This window comes from Lagopus muta, chromosome 7 (genome assembly GCF_023343835.1).
Source record: "Lagopus muta isolate bLagMut1 chromosome 7, bLagMut1 primary, whole genome shotgun sequence".
In the NCBI taxonomy this organism is placed as follows: domain Eukaryota; kingdom Metazoa; phylum Chordata; class Aves; order Galliformes; family Phasianidae; genus Lagopus; species Lagopus muta.
This window is the reverse complement of record NC_064439.1, coordinates 15,108,405-15,118,665: the sequence shown is the minus strand read 5'-3', so window position 1 is coordinate 15,118,665 and position 10,261 is coordinate 15,108,405. Positions and strand designations below refer to the sequence as shown.

Sequence of the window (10,261 nt, the reverse complement as noted above, 5' to 3'; positions counted from 1 at the left end):
CTTGAGCACCTCTCCTACAAAGAGAAGCTGAGGGAACTGTTCAGCTTTGAGAAGGCTCCAGGGAGACCTCATTGTGGCCTTCTAGTACTTGCTGGGAGCATATAAACAAGAGTGCAATGACTGTTTACAAGAGTAGATATTGATAGAACAAGGGGGAATGGTCTTAAACTGAGACAGGGGATGTTTAGGTTAGATATTAGGAGGAATTTTTTCACTCATAGGGCGGTGAAGCACTGGAACAGGTTGCCCAGGGAGGTTGTGGATGCCCCATCCCTGGAGGAATTCAAGGCCAGGCTGGATGTGGCTCTGAACAGCCTGGTCTGGTGGTTGGTGACCCTGCACATAGCAGGGGGTTGAAACTAGATGGTCTTTGGAGTCCTTTTCAACCCAGGCCATTCTATGATGCTGTGATTCTATGAAAGATATGAGAGAAATTACTCTGAGGAAAGGATTTTAATTCATTTAAAGCCCAGATCTGAGACCCTTCCCTGGGCAAATGCTCTGGACTCGTAGAATGTGACTCACTGCATGCTGATAATTGTGTAAAAGACTGTTGTGCAAATAGAGGCCAAGGGTTGGTGAGTTTCACTGTGCCTTCCTCACAGAATTGAGGTCACCGTACGTCATGGCTCCTGCACAGAGGCTGAATAGCATGGGGGTAAGAGGCCAAGACGTCTGAGCAGCTAAACCATATAACCCTTCCGTTAGTAGGTCCCTGTTGTCAGCTTTTGGTTCCCACAAGAACCACCTGACTCTTCACCACTAAAACAAAAAAACTGCATCTTGATGGTACCTAAAGGTTTGCGTTTTTCACATCTGCACAACCCATTTGTGGCCTGGGCCATCTGACAATGCTGCTGCCTACATGCATGGGCACATACCTCTGGGGCTGTCCCCACAAACAAAGGCAGCAGCCAGCTCCCTTCCCTTGCCAAATATCCAGCCTTTCCTGTCCTTGCACACTGGGGCTTCCATGCCTTTCCATACATTTTGGCTGTGCATGGAAGGTAGGCAGTCCTGACTTGATTGGGTTGTAATGTGGGACTGGGATGAGATAAATGCAGCCTCCTGGTTGTGTGGAGTGGGTTTTTGGGAAAGTAATCATCCAAGACTGTACTTCCGCCAGGCAGGTCCAGATCTTGGCTGGGGGTCTGCCACCAGCAGGGATGTCTCAGGCAGACAACAGAAGAGTTTTGTTCTGTCTGAGCAGGAGACATCTTGTCATGCAAGAAAACTAAGAAAAAACTGCATGCAAGGTCTGGAAGGCTGGGGCTGGACCTCCTGCTTCTGTCAGACCAAAAGCTCCTCTTCCAGACAGGCAGAAAAGCTTATTAATAGCACTTTTTCCCTATTGGGAAGAGATTGAAAGTTGTAAGCATAGATGTGTTTGCTCCTATTTTCTTCCCTCTCTGACATGTGGTAATGGAGGCTGGCACATCAGCATTCGTGGGAGAAAACATGTACATGGCTGTTGCTGGCCATGCAGAAGCAGAATGCTGCCAGGTAGCATTCAACACATGAGGCTAATGACAGTCCAGCAGTAGGAAGGATGAGCTCCTCATGGGGAAATCTGCTTTATGCTGTTGTCCTGCTCTCAGGTGATTTCCCTGGGCTGTGCTTTTCTCCCTGCAGATCTGCTATCAAGCAACATCACTGATGACATCATCTGTGCCAAAAGAATTGTGCGAAACCCACAAGGAATGGATGCCTGGTAGAGATTATCTTAGTGGAGCTTGCATACATCTCTGAAGAGACACAGCTGTTCTGTCAACCAAAGGCAGCACAGCCACACTGCAGAGGAGGAATCAGAGCATGAGGACTTTGCAGATGAGCAGGAGCAGACACACAAACTTGCAATGCTTCGTTCTCTGCAAAGCATTTCAGAAGAGCATGTGAAAAAAGATTCAAAAAAATATCCCAGGCAAAAAATAAATGGTCAGCAAACCATTAGCTAGTGGGTCAGTCCTTGAACATTTCTCTCTGCTTTCAAAGTGCTTCAGCAATCTCCTTCACCCACTTTTTGCCACCTCTTATCACCAAGTACTAAGCTGGAAGCACTTACCATGGAAGCATTTCTCCCTAGAGCATTTGAGAGCATTAATCACTGATACATCCTGGTGAATCTAGGTGCTGACCCTTTCCTAGTACAACCTTGAACCATCCACAGGGCTCTGGGCTACTATAAGAATGGATGTCTGGGGAGGAAGAGATGCAAAAAGGCTGAGGAAACAGAAGTAGGGGTAGAAGACAATTCCAACAACCATATAAATATGTGGTTGTCTGAAGTCCCAAGGCATTTTGTGCAAAAATAGTGGTGTTAACCACTGAATCCTGAATGCGTTCCAATTTGAGGGACCAGATTTTGCCTCCAAGTCCCCCTTTACCATTTCAGTTAGCCTCATTAGCCTGCTCTGCTTCCTGTGGTGGGCTGCTGCTATGCCTGGCTCACCACAAAAACAGCAGTATTTCAGAGTAGAGATGAGGTAAGTCATTTGTGTAGTGTACGCAGTAAATGGTCCTGGGCTCCCATGGAGTGAGTGTTGCTGTTGCACTCACTCTTTGCTGCCTGTTCACTGAACTGTGTTCAACTGCAATGGTCCAGGAGAATAGGGACAGAAAGTGTCAGGACGTGCTACTGCAATTTGCTCTTGGTAAGCAGGGTTTAGTGAGTGTTGATGTGGCATCACACTGTTGCACTCCTCATGTCAGGCTTTCATCCAGAATGGAACAGCCTGCAAGTGTGTATAATCAATGGATATCAAGATGTTACAATCACAATATAATCAAGAGAGTTAAGCAAAGTGGACAATGATAACAAAAGAGAATAAATGGAAAGCTTACCCTTATGCTGGGCTCACCTACAAAACACCAGAAGAGGTGATCTCCAGAAGAGATCCTTCCCCTCTGGTAGCCAGCTCTTAAATAGGTCTAGGAGAGGTGGAGCCAGGCTCCACCCTTCCGGCAGCACAGGAGAATTGCCTTCACCTGTGCTCCTCTGGCTGACTCATGGCTCGCCTCAGGTGATCAATCAGAGGTTTAGGTCGTGACTCAGCAGTTCCCATACAAAGTGTTTCTCCAGAGCTGGCAACAATGCATCCTTATTAGAAAGGATCCTACAGAAAAAAGCTCATTGGTATTGAATATGAATGATATTGTTGAAGTGCCTAAAGAGCCCCTTTTGCCTCTTCCACCTTCACAGAGGACTGGCATTGCAAGAGACGAGAGCTGTGTGAAAGGAACGATGTGACCGGTGAGAAAGCCCCAGCTCAGCTCTGCTGGGACTGCCTCTCCTCTTCAGGATGGGGAGAGCCCATGTGCTTCAGGATGGGGAGAGCTCTCACTGCACAGCACATCTCAGTACTTACTAACTCCATGCATTCCATAAAGTATAAAAATAACTTTTAAAGTATAGAGTGGTCTTTAAAAAAAAAATAAGTAAAAGAGTGAAAGTAAACTGGAAAGTAGATGCGGCAGGAGATGAGGAGCAGGGGCTGGGCAGGCAGCAACATCCTTGGCACAGCTGACTGATCTGAGTTTTAAAGGAAAAGAAAAAAAAAAAAAAAGGAAAAACCTGAAAAAAGGACACAAGCCTTCAAGCTTTCGAGCAGACAGCATCTCTTATTTATGGTTATGATAAACATACAGTAAAGCATAACCCAAGATGCTACTAGGTAAGAACAACTTTTGCTGAAAATACTGTGTATTTCCCACAGCGCTCACACAACTGTGTTACAAAGTGCAGGAAGGTGAGAAAAACATCACGTTCACCTTCAAACCACTACAATCCAAAAGGGATTAAGTTCAACCTTAGTGCAGACAGTTTCTGCTCCCTCTCTTCATAGCCCATGGTCACTCACTCACAGCTGCAGGAATGAAGGTACAAGCTCCAGTTCTCCATCACCACTGCCTGCAGATCTGTTTACCCCACAACCTGTTGGTTCTGTGGTTGGGGTTGTACAGCAGTCTTTAATATACTTCAGTGCTTGAGAGATCCTAATCGTTCTTGTTCTAAGGAAAATCTGGGGCAATCTATATAGTATCATCAGTTAAGTTCAACATTTTCATTTGTGGCTTAGTTACACCTTCTCCTTGTGTTCTAGACATGGCAGACATTTCAAGTACTCAAATCTTAGTACAGAAGTCCTGGAGAGGGAGACAGGGCTACTGTGTTCACTTCTTGATGTAATCTAGGCACATCCAATCTGCAGGCCACCACAGCGGGCAATGCAGCCCATCCTCTCTCTGCACTATAAAGGCAGTGAATCTTCACTGCCAACCAGCCCCAGCACATGCCTATCACTCAGCAACAGCCAAACCCTCAGTGCACTATTAACAGCGACTGAAACTGGGGCACAGGGAGGGCAGCGCTGTGCAGTGCTGGTTCAAATGATGGCAAACACTTCTGTGCATTTTGATACGTTGGCTAAACAGAAGACTTTGAACACTGAAGAACAGGTATCCCTGCTTTCCATTTTGAAAAGGGAATTTGAAAATAGAATCACAGAATCCTTAGTGTCGGAAGGGACTTTTAAAGGACACCTAGTCCAACTCCCCTGCAATGAACAGGGACATCCCCAGCTCAATCAGGTGCTCAGAGCTTCCTGCTGCCTGGCCTTCAAAGTCTCCAGGGATGAGGCTATATTTTATATAATATATTTTTTCACAAAATGAGAATTCTCTCTATCCAGTTGTGTTACTGTGCTCTCTGTATCTGATGTAGTCTCCAAGGAAATAAATAAGAGACACTACACCCTATGGCCCAAGAGGATTTCTCTTCACTTCATGTGGCTCAGGCAAGCCAAAAGGTTGGGCAGCCATGATGTATTCAGTCACAGTTCCGCCAAATGACATATCACAAGGGCTCTGCTATCTTCCTCAACAAGATGCACAGTTGGCCCATTGCAGGGGTCAGAGAAGCTGCCTTGCATAACTGATTGATAGCCCATCTTTCCCCTTCCACTTAAGGCAAAAACCTAGGTGTGCAACTTCACTTTTACTTGGAAACAGTAAGAAACTTGCTTTCAACCATATCCATCTGAAATCCCAAGAAAGAAAAAGACTGTTTTCCTTTTTTCCTTGGTGAAAGACAACTTTCTATGAAGTAGTGTTTGTAGGGGAAATTCAGTAATCCTCATTAAAAAAAACAGTATCCCCCAACCTGCAGCCCCCTGCTGACACAAGGACAGCAGGTAATCTGGCATGCTGTTGTGCCTGAGCACTTAAATACTTGAGGGTCTTGCCAGCACACATGGGCAGTAAGGATCATGAGATCATCTATGGGCACATTTTGGAGGAATCTGTAAAGATAGAAATAAATTAATGCAAGGGCCTATTCCTGTTTCCCCATGAATTTGAAGGAAGTTTTACCACTGATTTTAACAGCAACAAGATTGACCTTAGAGAGTATGCCATCAAAAAGTTCCAGATTTCTTCAGAGTATTTCAACACTTCCATTATGCATCCCATCTTTCAGACTTGGACGTAAATATTCACTTGGCAAGAATCTCAGCCTACAAGCAAATTAGCTAGAGGATTTGTCTTTAACATTTTTTCCACTCACAATGAGAAAATAAACAAATAAATAAATAAAGAGCTCTTGGATGTTTTTAAGTTGCTGGTGCTGTGCAAGAATGTCTGATCTTCGCACTGATGTACCTTAGAAATGACTTCACTTGTTCTTAAATAAATAAAAATGCAAAGTAAACTATTTGATAATGCAATCACTGCTTTCTGCTGCAAAGAGAAGTATGTGATACCAGGGGATCGGCCAGCAGTCAGGAAGCCACTCCTAGAATGGTGGAAATGCATCAAATCAGCTGGAACTGTCGAAGCCAGTGTTACACATTACCCCAAAATGCAGCTGTATGGCCAGCCAGCCAACCTTACAGCTTTGCTGTCGTCTTCTGGAAAGCAATCTGAGACTGAGCTACCTGTGTTGCTATTATAAGGACATCACAGTGTTGGTATGAGATTTATGAGGTCAGGAAGGAGAGCTGGTCCTGTGCTCCCATAAAATCAGCTGAACCAAGCCCTGGATGTAGTGTGAATGCAGGAGACACTCTGAGCATCCATGTCATAGGTGGTACTGCAAACCCAGTTTCCCTGTCTGTTTAGCTACTAGGCAAATTCCACTGCCTTCTTCCAATCTGAATACACGTTCAGATTCTTGGGTCCTGTAGATGGCAGATATTAGATGAAGGTGAAATTAGCTATTTTCTCAACGCAAGCCCCTTTCTATGCAGAATTATACAAAGTGTACTGAGCACAGGATGCCTCAAGCAAGCAGGGACAATTATTTATACCCAGTTTGAAAGGAAATTTTTTTCTGGTGCCCTCTCAGAGATCTCCTCTTGTCACCACTGCTCTGTGTGGTCCGGCTGCCTCCTTGTCTGCTCCTGGCCTTCCCATGTCCTCTTGTACACAGGCTTGCACACAGCCCAGTGTCACCAGTCCCCTGCAGGATGGGTGATGGGTACACATTATCACCATGGAGCAGTTCCTGCCCAGTCTGTGCTTCCTGCCCACTGCCTGGCTGGTGTCCTGCTGCTTCAGCTACTGATCCCAGAGCTTACAGAAAGAAACACAATTGTTTTTACACAGATCCTGAGAGAGAGTCAGGCAACTTCAGTGTAATATAATCTAAACCAGGATAATACAGTAAATATTGCTGTGTTTGCATAAGAAAATGTAGTGTGAGTAAAGCAGCAGCTGCTGAGGCAAGAAACACTTGTATAATTCACAAGGAGGGAAAATGTTGAAAAGGTACAAAGCTTTGTAGCTTGGTTATCTTCACTGAAAAATAAAATCATTACAGAGACTGGGGAATATGTTTAATCCTTTTTAAAAATTTAAACTCCAAATCCTTGCCCTTATCCACAGCCTGTGTTCCTGTGTCAGTGATGTTAAACAGAGAGCCTGAGAGCCTGATCTTGCACATTCAGCTCTGCATGGAGTAAGTGCAGTATATGGAGTCAGTGCAGTGTAAAGTCAGTGTTTCTGATTATTACTGCTATCTCCAAGAGATCTCCCTGGGACTGAGGAGCTCAGTCTGGTGACCTGATAAGAAAGATCAAGGAATGATATGATTAAAAAACATAAGTACCTTCTTGGGGAGAAATTCTGGGCATGGCAGAGCTCTTTAATCTAGAGGAGAAAAACATAACAAGAACCGATGGCTGGGACTTAACTCCAAACAAATCCAACTGAGAAACCAGCTATGAACTTTTAATCAGTGAAAGGAGATTAATGACCAGAATAAAAGAGGAGGAAATATGCGGGTTCTCCAGCTCTCCAAATCTCCTGACAGGACCAGAAACCTTTTCCTGGGTCTGAGATGGTAGAAGACAGCTCCTGGGGCTCTGCCAAAGGGGAGAGGGGTGAAATTCTACAGTTGGGTGTCAGCAATTGCAACTTCCTCACTTCAGGCTGGATCAGGCTCAGGTTTTACTCTTCACCTGAATGGCTTTGCCACATCTCCCAGCCCTTTCTAGATGAAGTAGCTTGCTGTCAGCAGCTCTGCCTCACAGATTATTGGGACAGTCCCAGTACCTGCTGCAAGTCCTGCCCCCATGGAGCAGAGTCTTGTACCAATCCTCTGGGGCCAGCCTGTTACATCACCCTCAGCTGCTCTCTGTAACCACTCTACCTACCATCCACATAGAATCATAGAAGCATTAAGGTTGGAAAAAACTTCTAAGATCATCCAGTCCAACTGTCCACCTACCACCAATATTGCCCACTAACCCATGCCCAAAGTACCACACCTACACACTTCTTGAAAACCTTGACTCCACCACCTCCCTGGGATTATGGACATGGAGGGCTATTTAGTTTTGCTTATGTTAGCATGATCCCAAAGACTCCTAAGGGGAGAGGGGCACAGGCCACCATGGACATCTAACAGCTGGAAAGTAGAAGCCTTAATGGCCCCAGGCTTCAATATTTTTGTCTAACTTGCATAGCAGGGGAAGTATCCTTCATGCTTCAGATCTCAGACATTGTAATTGAATTTCCAAGATTATTAGATAATGAGTTGAGTGTGTTTTTACTACAAGAGTCTTGAAATTGAACCTGCTCCATTTTTTTTCTTCTTCCCCACAGAATCTAAGAATAAAAGGGGTTATGAAGAACCTCTGGAGGTCTGACTCCTCTACTAAAGCTGGTTCCCTACAGCAGGTTACAAAAGAAAGCAACCAGGTGAGTTTTTACTATCTCCAAAGAAGGAGACTCCATAACCTCTCCGGGCAGCCGTTCCAGTGCTCAGTAAAGAATTTTTACCTCATTTTTGTATAAAACTTCCTATGTTCCAGTTTGTGCTCATTGGCTCTTGTTCTATGGCTGGGCACCGTTGAAAAAAGCCTGGCCCATCGACTTGACTCCTGCCCTTTGGATATTTTTAAGCACTGTTGAGATCACCCCCGTCTTCTCTCCCTCACAGGAGATGCTCCAGGCCCCTCGTCATCTTTGTAGCCCTCTGCTGGACTCTCTCCAGCAGTTCTCTGTCTTTTTTGAACTGAGGAGCACAGAACGCAGAACTGGATGCAGTATTCCAGATGTGGCTTCACAGGGCAGAGTACAGGGGGAGGATCACCTCCGTCCACCTGCTGACCACACTCTGTTTAGTGCACCCCAGGATACCACTGGCCTTCTTGGCCACAAGGGCACACTGCTGGCTCGTGGCCTGCCTGTTGCACACCAGGACACCCAGGTCCCTCTTCGCAGAGCTCCTCTCCAGCAGGTCAGCCCTCAGCTGTACAACTGCTGGTTCCCTCCAGCTCAGAATTTCAATGCAACCTGGACTACGACAAACCATCTCAGGAAAATTACGTCAGATTTATGCCAGATTCCTTCCTCCTTCAAGTCTGCAGGTCACTTTCTGTCCTTAACTCCTTTCTGCATGCTGAATCTTTTTAAAACAGTTTTGGTCTGACCTCATCCATGTTGGTCTTGGCTTCGTGGAAACTTAGAACAAAATTCCTTCAGACTCTTTTGAATTGTGAGGGAGTGGTAAAGTACACTTCGGTAATTGTTAAAGGGATAATCATTTCTTCTGGCAGTGCTACAAGAAAATACATGATGTTGAAAGGTTAGCAGTAAAATAATCCTTTTTGGGATCTTGTACTTTGCTTAGTTAAAGGAATTAAAAAAAAAAAAAAAAGAGAATTTATGAGATCTATAATGGCCTGGGATCTGTTCTAAGTTTTAGTTAAAGAAATTCAACTCATGCAACATTGCCACATAGTTTTACTGGATTTTACATAAGACAGCGGCGCTGTCATGGCTGTTTGGATCATTTTTATGAAGGTACCTGTACATGGAATAACAATAAGACATAATTTCTGCTTTAAAATGTCCAAATCAGTAAAATACTCAAAAAAACATTCCTCAATCTTACTCAATTGCTTAACATTAGACTATGAGAAAATCAGTGTGGAAAATACAAAAAAGATATGACATGTGAGATCATCAGCAGAACTGGCTGATATTCTGCATTGATCTGTACAGTCTGTAATGGTATTGAATGTCAATCAGACCCTTTTGTAAATACACTGGCCTCGTTCTAGACAAAAAATGGTTTAACTGCAGATAAAACTAGCCCCATTCACATCACCCATAGAAGATTTTGCTCTTTAGAACTACAAAAATACAGTGCAGACAAAATAATCAGAATGTTGTGCCATGACTGAACACTTTAAATAATAAAGAGCAAATGCAATGTTGTTGCAACATATGCCATACAGACAGTGTGTACGGTCATCCCAGTTTCACTGGTTAAATATATAACAGCTACTTGTCTGAAGGTTTGAAACCTCCATGTCAGCATTTTCTGACTATTAGCAATTTCACTGTGCTGCTTGAAGTTGGCAGCATTTTGCATTTAAGTTCCACTACTATGAGTTTTGCTTGTGTTTTACCAAAGAACATTATAACACAGACCCTCAGGGGAAATTCCATTCCACTTATTAAAAAATTGTGGCTATTTTATTTTTCTTATCTCTGCCATCCATTTCCTTTTGTTTCTCAATGCATTGCTGCAAAACACAAAGACGTTTCCTTGTCTGCTTTACTTTGGACCTCTTTAATGAAAGCTCCTACATAATCAAAGTCACAGGATTCATTTGATGAAGTGAGCTGGTTTTGCTGAAGGGTCACAGTTGGAGATTAAGTATTTCTAAAAAGCAAAAGATCTAAAGGCTGGAGAAATGGACAGTTTTTACAAGATATCAGATAAACATGCAGTAACAGAAAGAAATTCAGCTCT

General features: G+C 44.1%; 1 long non-coding RNA gene across 1 annotated transcript; it reads right to left on the bottom strand.

The window, feature by feature from the left end:
* Positions 1-1,420: 1,420 nt before the first annotated feature.
* Positions 1,421-2,882, bottom strand: LOC125695946 (uncharacterized). The gene is made up of 2 exons (XR_007378119.1): positions 2,842-2,882; positions 1,421-1,868 (listed from the first exon to the last, which is right to left on the bottom strand). It is a non-coding gene; the product is annotated as an uncharacterized LOC125695946 (long non-coding RNA).
* Between the last annotated feature and the right edge of the window lie 7,379 nt (positions 2,883-10,261).